The sequence below is a fragment of the Diabrotica virgifera genome, chromosome 8, assembly GCF_917563875.1.
Source record: "Diabrotica virgifera virgifera chromosome 8, PGI_DIABVI_V3a".
Classification (NCBI taxonomy): domain Eukaryota; kingdom Metazoa; phylum Arthropoda; class Insecta; order Coleoptera; family Chrysomelidae; genus Diabrotica; species Diabrotica virgifera.
Genome location: NC_065450.1, coordinates 35701749 through 35714124, shown reverse-complemented (window position 1 = coordinate 35714124; position 12376 = coordinate 35701749). Strand labels below are relative to the sequence as shown.

The 12376-nt window shown below is 31.4% G+C and overlaps 1 long non-coding RNA gene across 1 annotated transcript; it reads left to right on the top strand.

The window, feature by feature from the left end:
* The first annotated feature begins 2014 nt into the window (after positions 1–2014).
* Positions 2015–4251, top strand: LOC126890583 (uncharacterized). Its single transcript, XR_007700380.1, has 2 exons — positions 2015–2346; positions 2476–4251. It is a non-coding gene; the product is annotated as an uncharacterized LOC126890583 (long non-coding RNA).
* The last annotated feature ends 8125 nt before the right edge of the window (positions 4252–12376 follow it).

The window sequence follows — 12376 nt, the reverse complement described above, 5'->3', positions numbered from 1 at the left end:
TAATAAATATTCGTCAATTTGTTATAAACAATTGTTTTTTCGAAATTTAATTTTCCTGTGGATGTGATAAATAAAAATTGACACAAAAGATTTTTATAAAAAAATTAACAAAATAATACTGAATTAGCATAAAAATTTGTTAAATACTTTTTTCTTTGTACAATATTAAAATATAATATGTATTTTACATTTAATTTTATAATTTTTATAACAGGCAGTACACTTAAAATTGTGTATATTTGTTAATTATTTATATTCACCAATATACATACCCTAATAGCACACGACGTCCAATGGACGTCCAAAATAGGTCCATTTTTGGTCCTAACGTCCATGGACTATAAATGGACGTCCTTTGGACGTCCCATGTTGGACGTCCTTCGGAAGGAATAAATATGGACGTCCTTTGGACGTCCGACGTTGGACGTCCTTCGGACGGAATAAAAATGGACGTCCTTTGGACGTCCGACGTTGGACGTCCTTCGGAAGGAATAAATATGGACGTCCTTTGGACGTCCGACGTTGGACGTCCTTCGGACGGAATAAAAATGGACGTCCTTTGGACGTCCGACGTTGGACGTCCTTCGGAAGGAATAAATATGGACGTCCGACGTTGGACGTCCTTCGGAAGGAATAAATATGGACGTCCTTTGGACGTCCGACGTTGGACATTCTTCGGACGGAATAAAAATGGACGTCCTTTGGACGTCCGACGTTGGACGTCCTTCGGATGGAATAAATATGGACGTATATATACTGGACGAAATACGGACAATTTATGAACGCTTCTATTGGACACATTATACCAATTACGGGATCAAATAGCAAAATAATTCAATAAAATATTAACTTATTTACGTTAATGAAATACAGTAAAACCTGTCAGTAACGGACACCTGCCAAAATTGGTCACATGTACTAACGGCCAGTTTAAAAATTCCCCAAACCATATCTAGACAACAAAAACTGGCAATACCGGCCACCTTTCTATATCGGCCAATAGTTTTTTCATTTTTAGTGGCCGTTACTGTAAATGGTTTGGGGAATTTTTAAACTGGCCGTTAGTCTTTAGTACAGGTGGCCTATGTTGGCAAGTGGCCGGAAACACAGGTTTTGCTTTAGTTTCCCTAATAGCACACGACGTCCTTTGGACGTCCAAAATAGGTCCATTTTTGGTCCTAACGTCCATGGACTATAAACGGACGTCCCATGTTGGACGTCCTTCGGAAGGAATAAAAATGGACGTCCTTTGGACGTCCGACGTTGAACGTCCTTTGGACGTCCATACTGGACGAAATACGGACGTTTTATGAACGCTTATATTGGACACATTATACCAATTACGGGATCAAATAGCAAAATAATTCAATAAAATATTAACTTGCGTTAACTTTACGTTAATGAAATACAGTCAAACCTGTCACTAACGGCCACTAAAATGAAAGAACTATTGGCCGATATAGAAAAGTGGTCGTTATTGCCAGTTTTTGTAGCCTAGATATACAGTACATTCTGTGTTACTGGCCACCTGTACTAACGGCCAGTTTAAAAATTCCCCAAACCAATTATATCTAGACTACAAAAACTGGCAATACTGGTCACCTTTCTATATCATCCAATAGCTTTTTCATTTTTAGCGGCCGTTACTGACAGGTTTTACTGTAATTAGTGTGGGGAATTTTTAAACTGGCCGTTAGTACAGGTGGCCGGTGTTGGCAGGGGGCCGGTAACACAAGTTTTACTGTAGTTTAAATCGAAAAGATTAAATCTTAATTCAAAATTGTATATTAAATTATTACAATTATAAACTATATAGTTTAATATCCAAAACATGTTTTGATTTCATGTAATGTAATGAAAATCTTATTTGTAAATTATTGGTTACAATGTTTAACAACAGGAAATATTCAAGAATAAATAAAATAAAAGTTTCCCCTAACAACAAAACATTCCAGGAATTCTACTATCAAAGTTCTATTCCGTGAACATCTGATTAAATTATGGCTGGAAAGTTACCACAAGATATTCTATGAAAAGAGTACAATGTCCTCCTGGAGGGGTAAAATTTTCCATACTCTAAAGAGAGGCCATTTACTATTCAATTTGCGTTCATTTTCAAATTTGCCGCGCGAGTATCTATGTAGCGTCGCGTGGTCATTGGTCATCAAGTCATCTTATTTCATTTTCATCATAAGATAACCTAAAAATTTAGTAAAAATTTTGATTAGAAAAAAATGCATCGATAAGGGGGTGAAAAATGGAAATTAGTGGCTTTTTTTTGCTGTACTCAACTGTACTGTTTAGTATGCTAGTTTTGGCTATGGCTGGATCTCTTTAAACAATTATGTAAGTATTATAAAATCCGTTTTCAATTTTCTTTATGAAACGAATCATGTATGCATGTATTACCTGTAAATATTTTGATTTTTAATTGTAAAGAATAGAAAAATTACCGTTCATTTTAATTTTTTTTAGAATCAGCTGAAAGTGGTCTACAAAAAACCAGATATAACCAAAATAAAGATATAAAAAGTGTATTGGCTAATTGGAAGAAACTCAACATTGTCCATGCATAATAAGTTATTACTTTATAAACAAATATTAAGACCTAGGAATGGAACCTGGATATAATCATCAAGAAGATAGCAGGAATCCCGACAAACAACAGGAAATCCAGCTCCTCGATACTACTGGGCAAACTAGAAGATTGAAGAGGACAAAGCCTTTTGAACTAGTTTGAGTGATAGGTGATAGTGAAAAGCAGAGCATAGTGCGTGATGTGGCTGTGTATGTTAGAATAGTGCACGATCTTGTTAGATTAGATAAGAGACGCTATCGGGTAAGCTCTTCATTTTAAGAAACAGTAGTAATTTAGGTTAAATTAAAATTGCTCATTGGTCAGTTATGACCAGATTGCTTTTTTTTATGTTTGACAAAAAGGGTGTAAGTCAGAATTGCACATTGCTAATGTTTTGATGATTTCTGGACCAGCAAAAAACTGTTATAGACGTAAACTGTATGTACCAATAAAAAGAGCCGATTTTTCTGGTCCAGAAATCATCAAAACATTATCGATGTGCATTTCTGACTTAAGCCCTTTTTCCCAAACATCAGAGAATTGCAATGTACAAATTCTCCTATCTGATTTTTCATGAATTTTGTAGGAGACGAAAAACCATTTTTAGGATCATCTCCTGCTTTCACATGTAAATTTTGACATGTCTTGTAGTAAATAGATAGATTTACTACAAAACATGTCAAAAAATATATGAAAACAGGAGGTGACCATAAAAAAAGTTTTTAGTCTCTCTTAAAAAAACTCATGAAAAAACAAATCGGAGGTATGTCACATCAGTGACTATATCCAGGGAATGTCTAAAAAATATACTTTGATGTCCCAAGAACCAAATATAACCTTTATATATATATACAGGGTGTAACAAAAATACAGGTCATAAATTTAATCACATATCCTGGGACCAAAAATAGTTTGATTGGACCTAACTTACCTTAGTACAAATGTGCACAAAAGAAAAGTTACAGCCCTTTGAAGTTATATATTAATAGCACCAAGGGCCTTAGAGGCCCATGGCTTGAAAAGTTTGTTTTTTTCTTCATTTTCACGTTTCTTTATGTACTGAGATCTTCTCTGGCTTGATATGTGATTTTTCTCCATTCCTTCCTCTTATTCATTTTTCTTTTCTGACCCTGTAACACCATTCTTTCCAAATCTTTTTCGACCTCTTGCTTCCATCTATTTTCCGGTCTTCCTCTTCTCTTTCTTGAAGCTATAGTGTAGTTTAGTACCCTTTTCGGAGTCCTCGTTTTTGGCATCCTTTCAATGTGACCTCGTGATCTAAGTCTCTGTGCCTTTATCACTCATTTGAAGTTACAAAATGAAAAGTGATTTTTTCCAATGTATCGAAAACAATGTGCTTTTGTGCACGTTTCAATTTAATTATTATTGTAGTACCTACCATTTAAACAATGTTTTAAAAACTTTTTTGCCTCTTATTGCTTTTTCAAAAAGTCAATTTTTATCGAAATATTTTGAATATTTGTCAAATCCACCACATATTTGTATATGGTTAAGTACGATTATGGAGACTTGGTAATAATATGCAAACTTATTTATGCTTTACATTTTTAGGTATATTTTGAACCATATTAAAAAAGAAGCCAGACTCGATAAAACGTGCCTTATCGAAAAAATACAAAGAGGCAAAAAAGTTTTGAAAACACTCTGTTTAACTAATGGTAGCTCAGTAATAGTTTAATTGGAACATACACAAACATTTGGGGGGTTTAAAGGAACAAAACCCCCATAAAATTTTTACGTGGACATATTAAAAAAGAAGTCGCAACTCCATAAAAACTGCCTTATTTGAAAAATACTAAGAAACAAAAATATTGAATTTAACTAATGGTACCACAATAATAAAATTGAATTGGAACATACACAAAAGTTTGGGAGGATTTAAGGGATCAAAACCCCCATAAAATTTTTATGGGGTGCACAAATTTCACCATAATTTTTCTTTAAGATATTCCTGCCATAATAATGCCACATGTCACATGTCCATTTTCAATAAAAAATCGCTAATAGTTTTCGATATAATCGAAAAAATCGATTTTCATTTTGTAATTTCAAAGGGCTGTAACTTTTTTTTATGTGCATATTTGTACAAGGTAAGTTAGGTTCATTTGAACTATTTTTGGTCCCAGAATATGTGATTTAATTTATGACCTGTATTTTTGTTACACCCTGTAAATACAGCCCATTACGCACCACCTTAAAAATTGGGCATTTTTGATGTCTCGAATTTCCTAAACCTGTTGTTGCATCTAAGTGATTTTTTTATAATATTCTAGCCTAGGCCCTAGAATATGTTACCTCCTTATGCTTGTCATGCACAGGGAGCTATACTGTAATATATATTATATCACATTACTATAGAGAGCGATATGATATAATATACATATATTACAGCATAGCTCCCTGTGCATGACAAGCTTAAGGAGGTAACCTATAGCCTAGGCTATAATATTATAAAAACATCACTTAGATGGGACAACAGGTTTAGGAAATACGAGACATCAAATATACCCCATATTTAAGGTGGTGCGTTAATTTCTTGGAGAAGTGTATTGTAATTTAATGTAAATAATGTAATATCCAATAATTGTAATTTGATATAAGATGAAATATAAGTTCCTTAAAAAATATATTTTTTATTTCCCACAATACATTCTCCACAGGTCTAAATATCGTCGCTAGACGTCCACCGAATGACCTTCCAGGACGTTAGATGGATGTTCAGCAGCAAGACATTGGACCAAACTGGGACATCCTATGAATGCCCAAATGACGTCCACCGAACGTCCCCTCCGACGTTAGGTGGACCTCCATTGGACGTTTGGCAACTTGGCCTTTGGACCAAAATTGGACGTCCTGTTAAGGTCCAATTCACGTCCCCTAGGACGTCCGATTAAGGTCCAATTTACGTCCGATTAAGGTACAATTTACGTCCGCTTAAGGTCCCATTTACGTCCGATTAAGGTCCAATTTACGTCCGATTAAGGTCCAATTTACGTCCGATTAAGGTCCAATTTACGTCCGATTAAGGTCCAATTTACGTCCGATTAAGGTCCAATTTACGTCCGATTAAGGTCCAATTTACGTCCTATTAAGGTCCAATTTATGTCCGATTAAGGTCCAATTTACGTCCGATTAAGGTCCAATTTACGTCCGATTAAGGTCCAATTTACGTCCCCTAGGACGTCCGATTAAGGTCCAATTTATGTCCGATTAAGGTCCAATTTACGTCCGATTAAGGTCCAATTTACGTCCGATTAAGGTCCAATTTACGTCCCCTAGGACGTCCGATTAAGGTCCAATTTACGTCCGATTAAGTTCCAATATACGTCCCCTCGGACCTTAGATGGACGTCCAATGGACGTTCGGTAGCGCGACATTTGGACCAAAATAGGACGTATAAAGGACGTTCCTCGGACGAAAACGGACGTCCAAAGGACGTCCCTAAAGTCCGTGAAGGACGTCCAATGGACGTCCATTGGACGTCCTTGTGCTATTAGGGTATATTTATTTAGAGGTTGTCCTCCATTTTTTATATATTTTCTTTTGTATTCACATGATACTTTCCATACAACTTTGCGAGATTTTGTCAATGATTTGTACAAAGAAATTTTTATGTTCCTTTAACAAAATTTTACTATTTTGTTAAATTTTTAAAATAAAAATGGATACTGTTTGTGGTTCTCTTTGGTGCCAACTTTATCACAATATAAGAAAAAAAAATTTCATTTAAGGTGCTATGAAAATCATCATTTTTTAAAATATTCTACAATTTTTAATATGTGTATAAATGGCATTGTTAAGTAGTAGTGCTAATAGATGTACTTAAGCACTTTTAAATGTTAATATTGATAAATAAGAAAATTATGAATTTTTAAACTTGGAAAAACTATCTCGGAAAAAATTATTTTATTTTCCTTTGAATTGAAAAATTATTTTTTTTCCTTTGAATATTGAAAAAAAAATATTTCAAAATTATTAATCCCTGCGGTGTTATTAAAAAAAAAACAAATTTTAAACAAATTACACCAATTTTCAAACGCCATTTTGGAGGAGTGTTTAATTGAAATTTTGATTTGTCAATACATTTGTCAAAAATATACATAAAAGCAAAAAAATGAGACCTCAAAATTTTGTCTAAAACAACCGCGTTTTTGCAATTGAAAAAATGGTAATTTTTTATAAACAAATTAAATATCTCGTAAACTATTCAATATTTATCAACTCACTTTTTTTTCAGTTTATACTGGTACCATGGCGCAACTTTTTCTGCAAAACAAAATGTTTTATAGTGATTTATAATGTAAATTTGGAAATTTGTTTTTCAGTTTTGATTTACAATTATTTAAATAAATTAAGAGTCAAATTTAATTTAGTAAATCTTATGTAAAATACTGTTTCTTCAGCTTTGCAGAAAAAATTATAAAAACCTTAAAAAAACATGAATTACCGCAGCAGTTAAAAAAGTCAATTTTGAGCAAAAATTACAAATTTTTAATTATTTAAACAATGATCCCCTCGTATGAATATATACTTTCTTGAAAATATCTTTTGTTTTGTCCTAAACTTTGATAAAAAATTTATTCCATCCTGTACGGAATTACATTTTGTTTTTATTTGATCGTATTGTAATTGTATTTGTGTTATTAGCCCAATAAATGACCGTTTTGGAGTGTAATTTCCAGGAGCAACTCCGAATTGCATTAAAATTTGGATTTAGGTTCTACTTACCCTCCAATTCAAAGTTAAATTTGTGCCGTTGGTTGGTTTTACTTGGGGGGTGACATTTACACCTTCTCGCGGGGTGAAAAACGCGTGTTTAAAATAAGGCCGGAAATGGATAAATTGACTTATTTTAAGCACCTTTTGTTCTATAAAGTTTTTTACGTAAGTCAATACTTTTCGAGTTATTCGCGATTTAAAATGTTGATTTTTCGACAAAAAAACTATGTTTTCAGACCGTTTTTCCCAAATAACTCAAAAAGTAAATATTTTATCGAAAAAAATATTTTTAGCAAAAGTGTAGCCTATAAAAAAAAAACGAAAAAAATGGTGTACCAGTAAAGTCTACAAATTGAGTAGAAACAAAGTTGTGGCTCATGAAAAATACGTTCTTATTCGTCTAATTTTCAAATCGAATAATTCAACGCGAAATCACCGAAGAAAGAAGCGTTTTTCGGAAAAACCTTAGTAACATTTTTAAAGTATCCAAAAAAAGCTTATTATTTGTGCTTTACAAAAGTTTACAGCATCAAAAATAAACGAGTTACACTGAAAAAAAAGTGGGCCCCTTTTTTTGGTAAAGAAAATCGTGAAAAGCTCCCTCTATTTAGCACCCTAAATGAAACTAATCGTTTGGCTTTACCATCTATTTTAACTGTATGTGTATTGTTTATATAATCTGTAAGTTTGATTGGTTTGAAGTGCTTATTTTTGAAAACATTTGGTTTGATATAAAAAAAAATTCTTAAAATTTTTGAAAAATTTAATTTTTTCAAAATAACTTAAAAAGTATTAGTGATAAGAAAAATTTTAAAGAGTAAAAAAATGTAGGTTTTGCTATTATAAATATGCTAGTTTCATTTTATTTTTCCGTAAGACAAAAATTGGTTAAGATATGGCTGTTCAAAATTTGCATACACTCGTGATTAGTGGCCCATTCAAGCTTTCTCAATTACAACCCTTTCAAAAATAAACACTTTAAACTGGTGAGACTGACAGATCATATAAAAAATAGATAGATAAGTAAATTGTTTGTAAAGCGGTAGCGATTAATTTCATTTGGGGAGCTAAACATGGCGAGATTTTCATGATTTTTTACAAAAAAAAAAGAAAGCCAACTTTATTTTGTGCGTAACTCGCTTATTTTTAATGCTAAAACTTTTTTTAGCAATTAAAACAAAGCATTTTATGAACACTAAAAAAGTTTAAATGGGGTTTCCCCGAAAAGTGCTTAATTTTTCGGTGATTTCACCTTGAAGTATTCGATTTGGAATTAGACGAATAAGAACGTATTTTTCATGAGCTACAACTTTGTTTTTATTTGGTTGATAGACTTTACTGATACACCATTTTTTTGGGGTTTTTATAAGCTGCACTTTCGCTAAGAATATTTTTTTCGATAAAATATTTACTTTTTGAGTTATTTGCGAAAAACCGTCTGAAAACGCAGTTTTTTTATCGAAAAATCAACATTTTCAATGGCAAATAATTCAAAAAGTATTGACTTACGTAAAAAACTCTATAGAACAAAAGTTGCTTAAAATCAGTCAATTTATCCATTTCCGGTCTTATCTTGAAGGTATGTTTTTTCACCCCCGAGAAGGGGTGACTGGCACCCCTCAAGTAAAAGCAACCAACGGCACAATTTCAACTTTGAAGTAGAACTAAATCCAAATTTTCATGCAATTCGGAGTTGCCCCTGAAAATTACACGGTATCGCCGAATTTCCCGTTCATTTACTGGGTTATATTTGTTTATTGTAATTTTTATTTACAATTGGAAAACTGAAAGAATACCTATTAACGACCATGTCAATCAGTTATTTTGTATTTGCTGTCTTTTTCTATAACAAACGTTTGTTATTTATAGAAAAAGACAGCAAATACAAAGTACACCGAGAGAACAATTTCTTTTCTTCTAAGGGCCAATTTCTCATATCGAGTTCAACTCCAGTTTAACCTGAACTTCTAGTAAACGTCAGTTTAAAGTCAAAATCGTCTTTCTCAATTCACGTTCAACCGATGGCAGTTTAAACTTGAACGATGCTTGAACGGTGGAATTCGACCGTTCAAAAATTTCAGAACTCAGTTCATATGATTCCATGGACTACGCATGCGTTGTATTAACACGAAACGCTGTCATAATATAAATATATCCTATTTTATTATATTAAGCCTAACGATAAACGATAACATTATTTTTGTTTTTATAATATTTATTTATAATTATTAAAATGACTATTTGACTATAAATACTTAAATTTAACTTTATTCAAAAACAACATAAAAATGGTAGTTCAAAATGGCGACAGTTTTTTACCTTTTGCCATCTATTGGCATTTCTCGAAAGCTGTAGAACGAGCGCTGACATGAACCCGCAATGAGAAATGCATTTCAAACAAAACCACAGATCACGGGTGAACCTGGTTCAACTGAACCATAGATTAACGCAGGTATGAGAAATCGACCCTAAAACACCGATTTCTTTGAGCAATATTTCTTAAAAGTTAACATATCCTATTAACTTAAACATACCGGTTCACATATAAAGAAACGAGTTTTTTAAACACAACTCAATAGTTTCTTACAGATAATTTCTTCAATACTAAGAAATGCATTAATGGTTACATTTAATTTTCTTATCTTAAAGTTTTTATTTCTTAAATTGAAAACTACAAATATTTAATCCATATTTATATTTGTGAACAAGAAATTTTCTTGCAATCAAATAAATATTTTAAACCACAAGAAATAATTCTTCAGAAATACCCTCTGTAGTAACTGTGGTTATAAAATAAAAACTTTGTCATTAATGTCGAAATGTTACTTGCAAAGAGATTTTCTTCCACAAAAGAATTGCGCAGATTAACTAGTTATGATTTCATGTTAATATAGATGGATGTTGGATTTATTGGTGTACTTTAAAAATTAACGCATATTTTGAAGGTACGAACATATATAGGTATTAAATAAAAGTAAATTGAGTAATTTAAGATGTAATAATAATATTGTTGCGTATCCGAATGGTTAAAAAAGAAACATAATAGTATCTTTATATGCTTTTTAGGTATAATGATGGACGACTCTGAAATAAAGGAGCTTATTATTCTAACTGGAAAATATGCCACAATTTAAAGCTGGGACAGAATGATATAATATATAGCTTCAGAACAATATTAAGAAAGGAGTTATTAACCAACTGCGGGCCTTCCAGAAATGGTAGAACTTCATACATGTAAGTACCTTTTTAAAAATGTGTATACTTATGTATCAATCATAATAAGTTTCTTGAATGTATCGTCTTCTATAAAAATATACAATACAACGCTATATCAAACATGGCGGGTGCAACGCTGATGATTTTTTCTGTTAATTTATTTGAGATAAAGAAATCAGTTAGTCTAAAAGAAATATATGTTTATGGTTAAGAAATGTTATTGCCGAAAACCGTGAATTAGTTAATATGTATTAAATGGCTTAGATGTAAACTAATAATACTTTCCCGTAATAAAATGTCTTAATGATTAGGTATGCTGTCTCTTTTAGATTATAAAAATTAAGAAAATTACATATTATTATGTCTGCTTCAATGTTTTACATTGGTTGTATTTTCCCTCTTGTTTTAGCTAAACAATGTTTATTGTGTGACTTAATATTATACAGATAAATAATTAATATTTCATTAACAAAAAGAAAAAAATAAACAAAGATGTATAGGTTAAATAATGCCATGTTTGAACTAAATATTATTGATTATTATTAGTATTAATAGTTCTTATGTGGGGCCGTGTATTTGTTTTTTTTTGTATTTCCTAAATTTGTCAAAATAAATATCTATATCTTTACAAAAAATTTTTATTAAAGTAAGTTTACTCTTTCTACATAACGATCTTGTTTTAGTGAATTGCTGATATACAAAGTGCTATTAACAAAAGAAGGAAAATTTGAGGAAGTTGGATTTACCTCTCCATCCCTTTATTGTTGTATAGAAGCCAGTGGTTTAAGAGTGGAGAAAATATTTGTATGTAATAATAACGTTTTATATCTTGTTTTATTAATAAATAATGATTTTACCTTAACGCAATGATTTATTTCGCCGTATGTATAATATCACTTTATTTTCAAGAAATATAAACTTAACTCTAAATATACGTTTATTTCTGCGAAATATATTTCTTAACATTAAATAAATTAATTATTAATAGTAAAATAATAATATTCCTTACTAAGAAATATTATTGCTCAGAAAGAATAGTTTTCTAATGTGTCGAAAATATATTTTTATAACTAATAAAATTAATTAACATCAAGTGTAATTTCTTTCTGATAAATGGGTTTGAAGTTTGCCAGAAAGTGATAGTTCAATCATGTTTAAGATGTATTTCTTTGGCTGTAGTAGAATTTATTTAAAATATTTTAGAAAATTATATCTTACATACAAAGATATATTTCTTAGGCAATATGCCAAGTCGATCTTTCTTAAATATTAATAAAGTTTCTTTATGTCAAGAATTTTTTTCTCTCGGTGTAAGTGATTTATGTGATCGTTCGTGGGTATTCTTTCATTTTTCCGACTGTACGTATCTTTCTATTGGTCAATATCTCCTATGAATGAAATAATCTTGCAGCTGTATTAAACTGTATGTATATGTTTTTTGCACGATTGATCATTTTTGACTGTTTACCGTGACAGATTTTACGTCAGTAGGTGACATTTACTAGCAACTCGACGGTAAGTAATCCAACTCGACGGTAAGTACTCCAACTCGACGGTAAGTAATTCACTTACCGTCGAGTTAAAAAATCTTCTTCCCAAGCCCGTTCAATTTCTTTAAATTCACTTTCACTCATATTTTAATTTATAATAAACAAAATTGTACTTAAAATTATTGACAACTAAATAAAAACTCAATTCTCCATTGTTGTTATGCACTCTAGTTACTACCTAACAACCAAAGTATCTATTTTGATAAAATGAATGAAACTAGTCAATATGACGAAAATGTTTAATTTTATAATTTATAATGGTATCAATCGTGCAAAAAACGTTATAAGCATG